The sequence below is a fragment of the Delphinus delphis genome, chromosome 10 (genome assembly GCF_949987515.2).
Source record: "Delphinus delphis chromosome 10, mDelDel1.2, whole genome shotgun sequence".
NCBI classification, from domain to species: domain Eukaryota; kingdom Metazoa; phylum Chordata; class Mammalia; order Artiodactyla; family Delphinidae; genus Delphinus; species Delphinus delphis.
Genome location: NC_082692.2, coordinates 69,819,966 through 69,837,915, shown reverse-complemented (window position 1 = coordinate 69,837,915; position 17,950 = coordinate 69,819,966). Strand labels below are relative to the sequence as shown.

The 17,950-nt window shown below is 43.5% G+C and overlaps 1 protein-coding gene across 1 annotated transcript in view; it reads right to left on the bottom strand.

Annotated features, from left to right (window-relative positions):
- The window catches only part of CACNA2D3 (calcium voltage-gated channel auxiliary subunit alpha2delta 3), a 784,136-nt gene that overhangs the window by 387,526 nt on the left and 378,660 nt on the right, over positions 1 to 17,950 (bottom strand). The gene's annotated exons all lie outside the window — the stretch shown is intronic.

Below are 17,950 nucleotides of genomic sequence, written 5' to 3'. Positions count from 1 at the left end.
ATGGGAAGAAGCCTCTTCAGGAGCAGCCCCAGGACCTCCTGCTATGTCCGTTCCACAGAAGCCCAGCATTAGCTGGAAAGTAAAGGGGACAAAGAAAGTGACTGTGAAACCCAAACATTTCTGCTTCCCAACAAAGAGGCAAGAGCGGGCCCAGGTGCATGCCCAGGTACACAGGAATGTACATGATGGTCACTGGCCCAAAGCCTATGTCCACAGCAACACAGCACCTGGCATCACTTTCCAACTGACCCATTCCAAAACTGTATCTTTTCTATTGAAATGAATTATTCTCTTTCCAAAGGCATCTATACCCTTGTCTGCTGGGGAAACGGCTGGAAAAGTCACTAGGAGGGAGAGGGGCAAGAGGGCTGGGTTAGTGGTAAAGGTTTGCCAGTGACTTCCTGGCCTAGGAGTGGCTTCCTTTCTCCTACTGTGCCTGAGACCCAACAGTGCTCCAAGTGTGCCATCAGCATCCACATGGTGACACCCACTCATAATGTGTCTGCCTGAGGACTCCGAAAGTGATCGAAGCATCATAGAGACTGATCCTAGGACATGACCGATGGTTCTAAGATGCTGCTCTGCCTGGGGTTTCTGGTCATCAGGATGGCCTGCAGGTTTGCTGGCAAACTGGACTGGAAAGCTTGAGTGGGATCCTTATGGTGATCAGCTTTACTTATTTTTTAAAAAATAAATTTATTTATTTATTATTTTTGGCTGTGTTGGGTCTTCGTTGCTGCACACGGGCTTTCTCTAGTTGTGGCGAGTGGGGGCTACTCTTTGTTGCGGTGCACGGGCTTCTCATTGCAGTGGCTTCTCTTGTGGCAGAGCATGGACTCTAGGAGAACAGGCTTCAGTAGTTGTGGCTCGTGGGCTCTAGAGTGCAGGCTCGGTAGTTGTGGCGCACGGGCTTAGCTGCTCCGCGACATGAGGAGTCTTCCCGGACCAGGACTCAAACCCGTGTCCCCTGCGTTGGCAGGCGGATTCTTAACCACTGTGCCACCAGGGAAGCCCTGGTGATCAGCTTTAATGACACCTAAGCCTAACATGAATCAAGGCTGGATGTGAAGTTGGCAAATCACCCTGGGGATCCTCATACCACCCACAAGACCTCTTCCCTGGTCCAACCCTTCCAGCAACCATGATCTCATGCTTACCAGAGCAGCCGCGGTTCTGGAAGCCTGCTCTGTGTTAGGTCCTTAACAAACACCAGTCAACTGGGTCCTCACAACAACCCTGTGAAGTTCCATCATCCCACTCTGCAGATGCTAAGACTGAGGTCCAGTACTGCGCCTAAATTCACATACCTCCAAGCTGCCTGGCACAGGTTCTACCCAGGTTGGCTTCAGCGGCTCTCATGCCTTCCTTCTTTCCACTACACACCTGCTGCTCTTTTTTTTTTGGTGGGGGGTGGGGGGGATAGCCTGCATGCCAGGCACTGGCTATGAGCTTGACATACACCTGGCCAGTTTGTCTCCAGTATGGTTGCTCTTAATCCCTGCACTTGGGCTGCAGCTGAGTCTACAGGTGATTATCAAGTGGCATGCTGAGGACCAGGGACCCAGGCAAACCACACATCCAGGAACCAAGTTTCCTGCTTCTCTGTTATTCTTGCTTGATGCCTAAGGCCCAACAGGATGCCGAGCTCATGGCATGTTCTCCATGAGCACTCGGTGGACAAACCTAGGAAACTGACTGAATCTGCGGAAGCCCATGCATCCCGCTGCAGGTGGGCAAGAGGGGATCAGAGCAAATCAGTCTGCCTTCTCCAAGAACCTCCACCCTTGGAAACCCGACTTGTGGGTGAGTGGTGACCACCAAGAGGACTTAGGCTTGACAAGCACCACCTCAGGGTGGCCCCAGCATACCCTACAGGACACAGAGCAGGATGACAGGCACATCAGAAAGTCTGGTCTTTAACCGGCCCCAGATTCACATCCCAGTGACTGGACGCTGCCTTGGTTCGTTCTATTCATTTGATGTCATTTCTGTCTACTGCATTTAATTGTGTTCAATCACACAAGTTTACAGTTTTTTTTAATAACACACCAATTTTTCTTTTACTCCATGTGTAGCTGCATGTCATGTGCAGAATGTTGCTTCAGGCAATGGTTGCTTTTATTGTTGGACATTTAGAGTAAAATGCAATAAAATGTCATGGAATTCCCCTCAATTTGCTATTATAACAAGGTCAATTGTGATTTTGTTTCTTCCTGGTAGAAACTGGGTTCATATATGAGACAGAAAAAATATTTCCTCAAGTTAGAGGTTTCCAAATGATGTCACAGATGAAAGTTTCTCCCTTTATTTCTTCCTCCCTGTCCTCTCCCTCACAACCAAACTCCCTTTCCTCCTACTCCACAACCTAAACCAACTCAACTTCATCATCCTGGTCTTCCACGCTCTGCATTTAACCCTCAGCCCAACTCTCCTCCAAAGCGGGGACAGGGGGTCTTGCCTTCCAGGGAACCATCTCCTGCAATATGACCTCCACTAAGAGCTGCTCTGTCCATTATGGTAGCCATGAGCTACGTGTAGCTATTTACATTAAATTTAATTAAAATTACCTAAAATTAAAAACTCAGTTCCTTGATCACACAAGCCACATTTCAAATGCTCAACAGCCCCATATGGTTGGTGGTCACTGCACTGGACTGTGAAGATTAAAGAATATCTCCATCATCACATAAAGTTCTATTGGATAATACTGACCTGGAGACACAAGGGCTAGTCTGGTCCTTCCTCTTGACTAATGGTGAGTCAGAGGAAACTCTAAGGCCAGTGGCTATGTGTGATTTTGCCTGTCCAGCATCCTTTCCCCTTCTTCTGATTTTCCTTCTTCCCCGCCACCCCATAATTTATATAAATTGGATGAGGCTAACATCTCTCTCTCTCCTTCCCAGATCAAGGGGTGGGCCCTTTGATCAGCCCTGTCCAGTCTGTGAATTCCATCCCAGAGGCCACAGTTGGGCTTCTACTGGAACGTGAGGAAGAAGACTCTCTCCATTGAGATTACTGAGAGGTCAGGGAGCCAGGCTGGTCCTGCCAGCAGCCACTGCACAGGAAGAGATCATCTGAATAAAGGTAACAGCCAAGAAGAACAGAGCCCACAATGGAAGGGGGTGAGATACAGTCAAGACAGCATGGCTTGAGCCCCTAGATCCAGCCATGCTTAGTTTTCTCAGGTAAGCGAGTCAATAAATTTGCCTCTTTGCCTGACCAGATTTAGCTGTATTCAGGCCACTCAATCCAAAGGACCTTGATGACCAAGCCCATCACAATAACCCTGGCTGAGACAATACCTCCCCAAAGACCCCCTTGCATTACAATGATCCTTCTCATCTCATCTATGCCCCTCTCCTCCCCTTCTTAATCACTGTCATTGCATTGCCTGGTTTGCACATTGTCTGAGTGCCCATGCCAGACAAAGACAGGCACTTCCTACACAGCACACTCGTGGGGCACATGGATGGAACAGCCATGGCTTTTGCTCCCCATGGCCTGGAGTAATTTGCTGAAGATGAACTCTAATTGTGTGCACTCCAAGGGTAGTGTCTGAAAGGGAATGAAGGGGCCTGGCTGACTGCCCTGCAGCCTTCTTATCAATACAGATTTCTTTTCCTATTCTCAGGTCTGGCGACTTACTGTAAGATCAAAAATGTTTATATTTAATGCAATCATATTATACTTGTATGTTAGCAACTGGTATATAGACCCCATGGACTTCGCAAGAATCAAACTGAACTGGGATTCAACAGACCGAGTCCTAGTTCTGGCTAGTCCATTTACCGGCTATGACACCCCGAGGCAAGTAGCTTTGGCTCTCAGGCCTCAATTTTGCTCCCTATGAAATGGGGATGGGAAAGCTTCTGTGTATTGGGTAGAAAAGTGAGAGCATCAGTGCCTTAGAAGCAGCAAGCAGGAGCCAGATGTCTTGAATTCCAACTCCCACTCTGCCACTCACCCCCTCTATAAGCCTTAGTAAAGATACTGCCTTCATCTATGCCTTCTTTTCCCTCTTAATGCAAGAGCTATCAAGCTGACCTCTCACTATTATTACAGGAAAAATCATCTGAAAGAACTGCAATGACAGAAACATGTGAGACTACTTTAATTTCATATTTGTTAAAAGAAATATTTGAAAAAAAATCCTGCAAAACTTTACACCTTAAACACCTATGTCAACTTCCTGGTTTACAACTTTACAGTCTAATCCACCTTGAAAAATGACTTATTTCACCCTTTAAGGGCCAGGTTTTATTAAATGGAGAGACACATGGTTGATTTTACCAACACCAAGGCCTCAGTGTCTTTCAGAGCAAGCTACCAAAGAACAGGAGGTTCAGAATTAGCCAAGCCAGGAAAAGAGTCCTCAACAACTGTGTGCCAGAAGGTGGCCAGTTTCCATTATTTTTCTAAATTAAAATAAACCATTTATTGGGAATGGTGACGGTTCCATTTTATTATTAAACTTCAATAAAGGAGGAGGCGGCTGGCTTTTTATCTTTGCTTTAGGCACTCATGCAGCATATGCTGCTGCTCAGGAGAAGGCCTCGCTTCCAAAGCAATTAGTGCAGCTTAAAGCCTGGGGAGATGAACCAGCACGAGCGCCACGGCTGCCTATGCCCGATGCCAGCAGGCACGGCGAGGCTGCTTATCTCTGTGAAACAGTCACAACATCCAGGCCAGTGGAGGGTCCTGGAGAAACAACCCTCTCCCTCCACCAGCATTTGATTTAGTTGAATCAATACTGATAACTCTCTCTGTGATAACAGCAATCATGTTTTTCCCTATGTAATTATAATGGAATGTTTGAGCCCTCCCAATTAAAAGCAGGGGATTAATGTATAAAGTGGCCATCGGGAGACAACACAATTCCCCATCCACAGAGTCACTGAGAGCCAGTGGTCCTGGCTGGGGTTACTTGGGGGAAAGGCTAACAACCACCTATCAATGATGCCCATCCAGGTCACTTGAGTTCAGCAGACCCAAATTTTGTGCCCATTACATCTGGACAAGGGTTGCTGCAGCCATGGGAAGGCTTGCAGAAATTGCCTCACCCAATTCCTCCAATGGCAGCCAGCACTGGCCAGATGATAACTGTGTGCTGGGCACTGGGTATTTTTCATCCATAACCTCACTTGATCCTCCTAAACACCCCTAAAAGGTACTATTAGGTTCCTATTTTACACATAGGCAAATGGAGGCTTAGAATGGTGAAATACTTGCCCAGGATGGCAGAGCAAGTAAGAGGAAGGTGGGTTTCAAAGTGCAGAGCCCCATATCTAAACCCATATGCAATCAGCCCCTTCCAATACACAGGGTGCAGCTCTCGACATCCCTGACAAGATGCAGCATACAGAGCCCTAGGGATGTCACGCAGGGCTGGTTTCATGGGTACATGACATATGCAGCCACAGAGCGCCCCATGCTCAAAGGGCCCATGCTTGGTTTAATGCTACGCTGTCACTATCTTGAAATTCTTAATAATTTTACTGTTGAATCTATGTTTTTTGATGAGATCCAATGGAACAAGATTGTGCATGTGAGCGAAGGAGATATGGGAAGTGTGCAGGTCCCCGTTTCTTGCTGCCTGGGTCACACCTAGCATCTGTCAGCGCCCAGGGAGTGCAGAATTCTGATAGATAGCTAGAGAGCAGGTGTTCATCAAACATGCTTGGCTTTGTTAGGTTACTTTGTATTGTGGTCACCAGGTGACAAACTAAAATTAAGGAGCTAGAGGTATGAGTGCTCTGTGGAAGCTCTCCAATCTTTAGCTCTATGGGTAATAGACATGGTGCCACTCGCCTTCTCCTAAAATAGGGATACTGCTCATGTCAATATAAAATCAGACTGAATAGAGGAGCAGTGTCCCAGTGATCATGTCTGTCTCATTCTGACGCCAAACTCCTCATGGAAATTTCCAAAAAAGCCTTCACACATTGCAATGGTCCCATCGCCAACAAGCTCCAAACCCAAACTGCAGTAGGTTGTTTGTCAGAGGCCCAGAGGATTTCCATTCCTGCCTTCCGACCTGACTGATACTAGGCCACGAGATGATTTCACATAAATATGGACTCTTCATCATGATGTAATTCCTCCTGACAACAAACCCTCCTTCACCCCCAACCCTGGGATAATTCTCCCATGCTCCAGTGGAGTTTGAGAAAGCCCCTGGCTTAATTTTACACCATCTTTTGGGCACATATGTCACGGACCTAGGGCATGAGTACTTAAGCTGAGGCTGATGTATATAAAGCACCCAATAAATGCTGTGGTCATCAGTATTACCTTCTCTTCTGTCTTGGGTACACTCTTTCTTTTCTGCTAGGTCTCAAACCACCCCCTGGACCACCTATTTTCCAGAAACCCTTTTCTCTAACTCTTTAGGGACATATTGTGATTTTTCTTGCCTGGGGAATGCTACCCTTTGTTTCTTATCTTCTCACTACGTGTGCTCCCCCTCTACATGCTGCAGAGAGAAGCACTTGTACACATCTTGTGACACCACTACCACAAAGTGAATTAGACTGTCATTAGATTCCAGTGGGGAAGGCAGACTGTGTTTCTCAAACGTGAAAACACAATAGCCCAATAAAGCTGGTTTTAAAGAGGCAGGTCCAGATGTTTGCAATTTGGGGGAGAAAGTACAGACCTGATAGAACTGTGTCTGAGTCAGTCCCCATTTCTCCTTAACGGTGTATATTACAAATTGAAGTGTCTGGAGGTAGCAGCTGTTTAATACTAGCGCCAAATTAGAGACAAGATGGATCTCCTAGATGTGAACAATGAGTATTAATTCATATCAGGTAGTCAGTTGAGCTACAACCTCATTTCAATGGCAGAAGCACTAACTATCCTATGTAAGATGATGATGATGAGCACAGAATTGGATATTCTCTGCAATCTGGAAATACCTGAAGTGGAACTGGTGCCTCCACAGAAGCTTTGCACAGCAGGGCAAGGTGGGGTCCAGGAGGACTCCCTGCCTTATCAGTTCATCATCCTCCTTGTGAGGCCTCTGAGGGAGCCAATTCTGAGAACCTTCCAGAGACTGAGGAAAGCCACAGTCCAAATGCTACTTGGACAGAAGCACTTGCTTTGTGTCTTGCCTGGCAAGATGCTGTTGTGTGTGTGTAAACAGGCAGGCCCTCACTCTTCACATCTTTCTGACATTTCTGAAGGTCCAAGTTCATAAACTTTATAAAAAACCTTGATTTGATTCAAGTTTGCTTCTTGGAGGAAGGAGGCTTTCATCAACTGTAGTATATGAGACCAGACAGAAGTCACAGCTTTAGTTCATTCCAAACACAATGACAAGTCCTGAAAACTTCAGCTATGAAGAGATGTATATTTATAGTTGGCATCTCCATGAGAGAAAGGACTTCATTTGTCTTGCTCACATTATGGCCCCAACACCCTTATGGTGCCTAGCTAGCCCAAGACAGACACTCGAATACTTGTTGAATCAATGGACAAACTAAAATATATAAAAAGCCTTATATGAATGCAAAAGTTAAATATGATTGGACCCAAGTTCAATTCTATGAATTTCTTATAGGGAATTAATCAAGAAAATATGCAAATATTTATACACAGATGCTTATTACAGCATTATTTATAGGAGCAAAAAAAAGGAAAGCAAACTATATTTTCAACAATAAGGAGGTTGAAATGCTCTGTAGCCATCTAAAATATTGTAAAGAGTATTTCAGGGACTAGAAGGGTTATCACAACTTGCTATTAATTTTAAAAGACATTTAAAGAAGTTACAATCTACCTTTTTTTAAAGCACATATACCTGATATAACGGCCTTCAGGATAAACACAATGGTATTATAGTGAGTTCTTTTTGGTAAGATTACATGTGACTTTTAAAATTTTCTTCCTTTTGCCTATCAACATTCTTTATTATTTTGTATAATAAGAAATGTTAAAAATGAAAGCATCATTACACAGACAAAGCCTCAATGCTGTAGATGAGCCCACTCTTCCTAGCATGTCCACATTTGTGGAAGAATTCCAAATTTTGGAATCAGCCTTGAAGCCACCTTTCAATTTGCAGAAATACCAGGTTGCTCCATACGACAGACAGACATGCTATCAAGCGCCCATTGCATGCTTCACCCTTGACCTGGAGCAGTAGGGACAGTGGAAGAGATGGTCCCTGCCTTCAAGGGAACCAGAAAAACCCACACAATGACACCTCAGAGGGGCAGGCCCTTGAAAGAAAGGAAGAGAGTGGATAGATGAGGCAGAGAGAGCCTGGCAGATAGGAGGAATTCTTGGAAAATAAAAGAACTAAAAACAGTTGGGTGAAATAAGCAGTCTTGGAGCCTTGTTTAGGAGGAGGCCAGGGACAGCATCTCTTCCTCTTCAGTGGAGCCACCTACGTACATTCTCCAGGCTGGGCGGATGGCAGGGCCAGTGCTGTCTCCTAGCCCAGCTCCCTAATTGATTCTGCCTGTGCTACAAATGCAACCGACTCGCTAATTAAGGCAGAGCTGATTGAAGCTTGTCCTCATCTGTGCTTATTTCTTCTTTCCACACGTTTGTTGATAGTGACACGGAACAGAGGGGGACCACCCACAAAAACCTTCAACTTCAGACAATGGAAATGTCTAAACAACAGCAGGCACTGCACTGCTTCAACTCCAGCTTGAAATCTCAGATTATGGGGCTGGTGTTTTTTAAAAGATCCCAATGGAAGCTCCTTCTGGGGTGGTAGTAAAGAAGAGATATACCTCTAGTGGTCGGATAAACTTTCACACAAGTGAAGTAGAAACAAATTTAACACTGGTTCAAAAAAAAAAAGACAGAACCCTAAAACTGAGTCTACCTACCTCAAAATTTTCTAGAGTAGTTCAGAACTCTTTTCTTCTTATTATTATGTAGATGCTCTTTTGAAGCCATCTTATAAACAGGTAAAAAAAGAGGAAATATTTCTCAGAGCTGATAAATGAGACCAATTCCAGGGTTGGCTTCACACAGGAACCCATGTTTAGAAGGGCCCAGGTTTAATGATCTGCGGCCACCACCCTGCAATTCTTAATTTTTGGACAAGCGGCCCCTCATTTTCATTTTGCACTAGGCCCTGCAAATTATTTAGCCAGTCCTGATGTCAGCTTGGCTTGGGGCAGACATAGGGACAGGAACTTGGCATTGTATTAGAAGACTGTCTCCATTCACAGACTTTTGTCTCTACATAAATGTCTACTCATGTTCATCAATGCCTGGTTTTATTTCCCAGTGTCCTAAAAGGCTAAAACACAGCATTTTATCCTTAACTGGGAACTGTACACGGAGTCCTTCACAGCTATTAGATTGATAAGCCAGCTATTAAAATTAGCTGGTGTCAAATATCAGGAAAAATGAAGAGTTTTAGAAGGCATCTCCTAACCATGAAAATATTTAATATTTTAACTCCAAAAATAACTCATACATTTAAATCAGGCTCCCAAGGCTTGGAATGGAAACAGTAATGAGAGATCAGAAGGTACATGCTATATACACTACCAAACATAAGGTAGATAGCTAGTGGGAAGCAGCTGCATGGCACAGGGAGATCAGCTCGGTGCTTTGTGACCGCCTGGAGGGGTGGGATAGGGAGGGTGGGAGGGAGGGAGATGCAGGAGGGAAGGGATATGGGAACATATGTATATATATAACAGATTCATTTTGTTGTAAAGCAGAAACTAACACACCATTGTAAAGCAATTATACTCCAATAAAGATGTTAAAAAAAAAAAAGGTACATGATCATGAAGCTTCCACATCCAAAAAAATCCAAGGAGAATCGCTAATTTCTGTGGGGTGACTGGAGCAAAAGTTTTGGGGTGTACTAGATCCCAATGATGTCTAATAGTAGGTTCATGGACGGACCACAACAGAAGTACCCGGAAACTTGTTAAAAAACATTCTGGGGCTCCAGGCTGACAGATTCTAATCTAGTAGATCTCCAATGGGCTTAGCAATCTACACATTGTTTAATATTGTTCTTGGGATTCTTAGGCCCAGCTGCCAAGTTTTAATCATTCGCCACCTGATGACCAGAATGGGAATTTAGAAATTATTTAAGTCAAGATGCTTTTAGCCAAATGTGACCAGTCTCATCCAACATGATATGTCCATGATGAAAATGTGAGTGACTGGTCTTGGTCAGCTACTCTGGATCACACAAATCCAAGTGTAAGACATTGGGTACACGATCTGGGCATCATCAAAAAATATAGATAGATAGATAAACATTTGATTATCAACAAAAATGAGTGAAGAAACCTCTGGGCAAGGAGGTCCAGTGCAGCATCCTGGGAGCAGAATGAAAGGGAGGGCTCCAGACATTGGGTCAGAGCTGCACTCAGTGAATTGCCCCTTCTAAGACCTGCAGCTTCCATGCACGGCTCATTAGATGTACACATGATGAAGCCATGGCGTGGGAGGCTCATACAGCTGGCAAGGAAGGAAAGCCAAAAACAAGTACAGCAGGAGGCTCCATTCGTGAGGCAGCTCCCCAGTGCCTCACAGCATACCCCATTATCTTGAGTACTCGGCAGTCTGTAGTTCCCCAAACCAAACCAGTCCTTGAGGAAAAGCCAGGCATGCAACTTTCTAACTACCCTAGTGGAATGATCATGAGATATCAGTTTCAACCAAGGCACACTGATTCGTGCTAGATGCTCCCCTCCAAGACCCAGCTAGCTACTAAATGAGGTCAATCCAGCTCAACCCAGCAAGAGTTTGAGGCAAACACCCTAGAAAGTTACTAGACATAAAGCAAATCTTTTAAGTATTACAGATAGAAGAACATCTTCTCTCTCTAAAGATAAGAAGAGGCAGCTACACAAGCGAAAATACCTTCTGCTTTGTGCACTGAACGCGTTTAATGGAGAGGAGACTGATCTTCAATTAGCAACAGGGCACAAACAACGTGTAAAGGGAGCAAGGTTGCAGGAGCTTCCTTCTGTTAGCTTTTGGGTCTTCTACCCAAGTGTGCCATTGTACCTCACTCCCCCAGGGAGGGGACAGGCTGCATCAGACACTGCTTGAGAATGCAGAACTGGCAAGGTTCAGGTCAGACAACAGCTCCTTCCTGAGAAATGCCTCCTGCGCCAACCCCTGGTCCTTAAGTGTTTCGCGCAACTAACTGGCCGCAAACTCGAGGGTTGCGCACACTCTGTGCCAGCTGGCTTACACCACCAGGGCCTTGGCAGGCAGAGCACAGGGTCTGGGCCTGGCATCTGGATGATCCTCCCCAGGCTCAGTGATGCAGCTGAGGCAGAGACCCTGGCAGCTCCCTACTCTCCCCAGGCTCTGCCCCCTGTGGCCAGTGTGCTAATTAATCCTCGGATGGTCTGGCATCCAGGCCCAGACCTAAGGAATGAGCACAGAGTGAAGTCACGTGGCATTAAAACCTTCAGGGGGTTTCTCATAGCTCATTTTAACCAGGTTTGGCAAAAGTAACAGGTTTAATCCCTCAGAAATAATTGAAGTTAGAGGGCAGACCTAAGGGCTGCTTTCCCACACTGCTGCGGTAATCTGCATATGAAAGTCCATTGTTCTGATGACTAGGTTGTTTTTGGGTTTTTTTCTTATTAATTAGTTACTTTATTTGCTTTTAGGATCCTGTACAGTTAATTTATACATTTAATAGTCATTAATTGAATCAGCTGTACAACCTATTGGGAGCATACAGGCTAATGTGTTACACCTGAGGTCGCCTCCCAATTAACAGGGACTGGCCATAACACCTAAGAGAAATGCTGAACTATCAGACCATTTTTTAACCTACAAAAATAGCAATTTAATAAGGCTGCTCCTAATAGTCTTTTATTCTGATCAAGTCGCCCTAGATTCATTTCATCCAACATAAAATATGAGATTGCAGGGTGTGACTTCCTCTCCCAGAGTTAGTGATGATTCAATGAAAGGAGAGAGAAGACGAGGCTTTGGAAAGTAAGGAGTCGCAACCGAGGTGTGAGGGAGGCATGACTGGGTTCCCATTACCCTGACATTCACAGTGTTCTAGAAGGTTACAGCAGAATAGCTAAGGTGGCTGCACCTGCCACTCAACAAGGCAGGATTTTACAATGTGCTGCAGGACCTCTTGCCATTTCTACTTTCTTTTCTATCTTCCCATCAGTGACACCTGCCATAAAAATAACTTGGGTTTTAGTGTAAGACAGGGGTTTCTTGGACATTAGATGCTGGCCAAAAACCTCGACTATAGTCACGGACAGTATTATTTTTATAAGTGCCTGAAGTGGTCTCTAGGGTAGCCCAGACGCTCTGGGTCGGTCACATTTTACTCACAGATTGTTATATTTACTGATGGCCCAGGACATGTGTGCATCCAAGTGCTGAACTGTTTCTGTGCCACACTGCCAGGTACAATTCCCATGATTGTTAACTAAATATTTGTGAAATCATGGACAGCACATTCTAGCTTAATGGTTTGAGTGTTTCCATTAAAAATGTCAAAAGGTGGATAGCTTGGTGGTATATATGCACATGAGAACTTCATGCAGAAGGGCTGGTCTCTCTAGGAGAAATGCTCTGGGAAGTGTCTTGTTCTGAGAACTGCAGTTTAGCCTTCATATACTCTATCTTTCTACATGTTAACATTTGGGGCAGAAAAACTTCTTAAGAAATCATTAATTATTATTATTACTTAAGTGAATAAACAATTACTCAAATTTGTTAAGATGCTGGCCCTGCAAAACGCCCTAATGCCATTCTCCCGTTAAACTTTCCCAGAGTCCTATGTGATAGTACAGGAAGGAAGGGGACAGTGGATGCTCACCTGTGGATGGGAAGGAAAAGGTAGCTTACAGAGGTGAGGTGATACACACACTGCTCCACAGCTGGTCACCTTGGCCAGACTCACAGCCATGTTAATTTGGTTCTTAACCGTTAGGCATTTCCACCTCTAATATTAATTACTCTTCTCTCTCCAAAATAGAGACTATTGATCTGAAATTAAATTCACCCCAATAACTCAAAATTGTCATGCTGAACAGTAACTCTGGTGGATATAGATATATTGCTGTAACTTTTATCAAAATCCTTGATGTTGCTTATGTCCTCCCAGCTATTTTATCTAAACCGATTTTGGTCTTTCCCCCGGCCCAAAATCAGACTATCAGCTCCCATTTTTCAACTGTCAGTTTGCCTACCTCTAGCTTTCTCTTTTACTCTCAAGACCTAAGACTTCATGTTAAACTATAGCAGGATGAGAAAATGAATATTCCTTTCTCCATTCATTCACCTATTTAGTCAGTAATATCTGAGAACTTTTGATGGACAAGGTCTCCTTCTAAGAGAGGCAGCAGTGATAAAACACAGAGTATGAGTGTCCACAGAGAGATCTTTCAGGTTGTGGGTGAGAGACAGACAAAAGAACAAGTAAATAAAAAGAAAGGAACATCTGTCACCAGGGCTCACATGAGTCAGAGCAGGGTAGCATGGAGCAGGGGTCAGGGAAGGTGACCTCTGGGCTGAGATCTAACCAAAAAGGAAAGCTTCTACTTCTTTCAGGAGAAGGAGTTGGTGCTGAGGCCCTTAGGAGGTGGGAGTGGGCATGGCGTAGAGCGGGATGACAAAGAAACGAGCTCCATGCCCAGAGTGGATGAAGAAAGAGCGTATAGTGGTTGGCAGGCACTGCACTCACTGAAAAGAAGGTTAGGTTTCTTTCTAGGAATAGGAAACCTTGGGAGGGCTCTGATCAGGAGACTGACTTGATCCGATGTGCTCCTTCCTTCCTCCATTCAGTGCTCTTTATGCACAGCCCAGCCCTATGCTGGATGCAGTAGAAACAGTGGTGAATACAGAATCATCCAGGAGACCCTGGCTAGTGGGAAGGGCAGAGAGAAACCAGATCCAGGAGACCCTGGCTAGTGGGAAGGGCAGAGAGAAACCAGATCGCCACGTGGCATCATGGGGAAACCACAGAGGGCACTGTTATTGTATCTGAGATCAGAGGATGAAAAAGTTAATTGGGCAAAAGAGATGTGGGAGAATAGGAAGGAACAAAGTTGTATGTTCCAAACAGGGAAAACAGAACACCTGTAAGGTTTCAAGAGGGTGCACGATGACTTCTAGGCTATAGGAATTTTAATATGGCTGGAATAGGAAAGAAAGAGGGAAGTAAGGAGGGAGAGAGAGAAAGGTGATGGAGGGCAGGAGTGGGGGGAAATGTCATAATAGCAAAAGAGGAGAATGGATAGGCAAACAGGAGGCATATGATAGAAGCCTTAATAAGGAGGTGCCCAATAATTCAATATTCCAAGATAAGTTCTAGAGATCTGCTGTACAACGTCATGCTTTTAGTTCACCTAACTATAGACCATTGTCACTCTTTTGTGGTAATATACATAAACCCAACTTATTCTTGTTTAGAGCTCATTGTGTTATTTTGGATCTAGAAAAATTTATTTACATTTAAGTTATTCCAAATTTTTCTCTGTATTTTTAAATGTACTGTGACATTTTTTAAAGCAATGCAATTCTTACTACCTTTTATTAATTTTGAATTGAATAAAAATGGGTTAGTGTTTGTTCTCTCTGCAATTTTGTCTCCCTTGGTGTTTGGGCAGGCAACATTCACGAATGTGCAGAGGGCTACTTTCTGCTTACAGTTCATAACATACCCCTCACTCCCATAACACTGGCAAATCTGTACAATGTATATCCATCTGTACACTGGATGCCCATAAAGCCATGGGAAGGGGGAAGTTTTAGAATCCAGGATGACTCTTTTGACAAAGTTCAGGCTGGAAGAAACAATACTGGGGAAAATCCAGCAACTCTGATGTGCATTTTTGTTAATTCACTGAAGTTCAGTGTCTCCTGATCCCGTGGGAAAAGATCAAAACTGTGGAGGAAGATGACAGTGACATGGGTTTCTAAGATTGGTTGATTTTGCAGCAAATACAAATGAATCTTGAACAGAGCTATGAAATTCAGTGGATTTCAGAACATCTTCATTATAAAACCAGAGAAAAGCCATATCACTAGTCTTCCTCCCTCCCCCAAGAGAGACCACAGGAGGTTCATTTTAAGGTCTGATGAACGGTTCAGGAGGTCTGAAGTAGATTAGGACAAGAGTTTACTCATTTGAATTCTATATTTAAACTCCAGGCTCAACGAATTTGTCATGGTTTCTCTTTCTTTAAAGAAAGAATATTTCCGTTATTTGGTACATAAAGCAGCAAAGCAAAATTCTCTCCAGACAGTAAACAATACTTTGAAAGACAAAAACAAAAACTTAATAGAATCTCAAGATCACTTGTTCAGGGATGATGTGTCATGGGCCATGTCAAGCAAAATCACAGGAAATCTGTGAAACAGGACTATTTAGTCTGTCCAAGGCCAGTGTTTTTGCCCTAACATTTTCTTTTATTTCAAGACATCAAGATTCTCTCATTCCTCTTTCAAATTTTTAAGATGAATTTTATCAAACTGTTTTAATTAAAATTATCCAGTTTTGATTTTTCAGGAGGTCACCTAAATATTGGGAAACCAGAGTTAACTGTCATTGGACTGAAGGTACACGACATAATAATCCCAGATGTCACCTTCTAGAAGCCCTTTCATACCCTTTCATTAACTGCAAGTAGCATTACAGTGGCCATCAGGGAAATCGTCATAAGATGAAAAAGTAAGAAAGACATGATATTTGGCTGTCATGAGAACTTGTCAGGATATATATGGATATTTTGAGTGAAGAATGAAACATCCCAAAGGATTTGGCACATTTTAGTCAGAATTATTTAACTCACAGGATGGAAGGTTGGCATCAACATGCATGCACACTGCCTGTTGTACACAGGTTTATACAGAAGGTCATAATCCCCATTCCTATTTCACAAAGAACATGAGAAAATGGCTTCAAAGCTGCCATTCAAGGGATTTGGACTGAACTAGACAGAGTAGTGAGGAATATCAACCCTGGAATCAGATAATTTCACTCACAATCGAGTTCAGGTTATCCTGATTATATTAAAATGTAATGGGGCTTCCCTGGTGACGCAGTGGTTGAGAGTCCGCCTGCCGATGCAGGGGACACGAGTTTGTGCCCCAGTCCGGGAAGATCCCACATGCCGCGGAGCGGCTGGGCCCGTGAGCCGTGGCCACTGAGCCTGCGCGTCTGTAGCCTGTGCTCCGCGACGGGCGAGGCCACAACAGTGAGAGGCCCGCGTACCGCAAAAAAAAAAAAAAAAAGTAATGCATTTCATGCTTTTGTTTTCAGTGTTTTGTGGGTCTTCTACTGAAATGAAAAAAAAAATTTTTCAACCAGAATCCTCTCCCAGGTGGCTTATCTATTCATTCATTCATTCATTCATTCATTCATTCATGCTTCTACTGAGCATCAACCTCATAGGTACTGACCTAGGTGCCCAGTCTTTTCCTTCTGGAAAACCAAGTAGGTCTGTCCAACACAGGCCTGCCTCCTTGCCACAGCTGTAGACACTGGGACCAGGCTGCTGGCTGGGCTGCTCCAGCCACTGGAAATGCAATTATGGATCCAGAATGTGCACCTGACCTTGCAGAATCAGAGTCCATAAGAAGACACATAGGGGAGGCACTGGAGGGAGTGGGGATGACTCCTGACACCATGTTCAAGGCCTTGGGTGCAGACTTTTCCACCCCAGGACTTTGCAGTTAGGTGAGGTGATGTAAATTATCATTTTGCTTTTTATGAATTTACTAGTCTGTGTCACATCCATGATGCGAGTCCTTAATGTATGTGGCCTAACATCTATTTGATGATACAAATGGAAATTCGTTGAAATTAGCCAAAAGAGCTCATCTTTGCTTAAAATATCCCAAGATTCCAATGAAAAACAAATGCTTTGTCTTCTGAGATTTGAGGTAAGAATACTGACATCCCTTGCCATTAGAAACTGAGCTACAATCAGCAACTTTTTTTAAGATAACTAAAGCAACCTAACACACATTGTTCAACTGCTTGCACTAATTTGATAAAGCCCCTTTTTAAGATCAACTTGTATACTTCATAATATTTTTCTTAAACTCTTTATTTTGAGGTAAGTATAGATCCACATGCAATTCTCAGAAATAACACAGAGAAATGCCTTATACCTTTTACCTAGTATTCTTCCACTGACATGATGCAAAACTACAGGATATAGTGATATATATATATATACTATCTATATAGTATATAGTGATATAATATCACAATCAGGGTATTGACATTGATAAAGTCAAGATACATAACAATCCCATCACAACAAGGTTCCCTCATGCTGCCCTTTTATAACCACTGACCTCTCCCCACTCCCAACCCAAACCCCTGGCAACCACTAATTTGTTCTCCACTTCCATAATTTTGTAATTTCAAGAATGTTATAAGAATGGAATCATCCAGTATGTATTATTTTGGGATTGGCTTTTTCCACTCAGGATAATTCCCCAAATATTCAAAGATTTGTCCAAGTTATTGTGGGTACAAATAGTTCTTTTGTTTTTAATTGCTAAGTAGTATTTCATGGTATGGATATATCATAGCTTGTTAACTATTCACCTACTGAAGGATATCTGGGTTGTTTCCAGTTTTTAGCTTCTACAAATAAAGCTGCTAACAGGTTTTTGTGTGAACACAAGTTTTCATCTATCTGAGATAAATGCCCAAGAGCGCAACTGCTGGGTCACATCGTAATTGCATGTTTAGTTTTATAAGAAACAACCAAATGTTTCCCAAAGTGGTTGTATCATTTTATGTTCCTTTCAGCAGTGTATGGTATGAGTGATCCAGTTTTTCCACATCCTAGCCAGCATTTGGTGTTTTTTATTTTTTATTCATTTATTTTATTCTAGCCATTCCAATAGGTGTGTAGTGATACCTCATTGGGGTTTCAATTTCCCTAGCTAATGATGTTGAATATCTTTTCATGAACTCACTTGTCACCTGTATATCCTCTTCAACAAA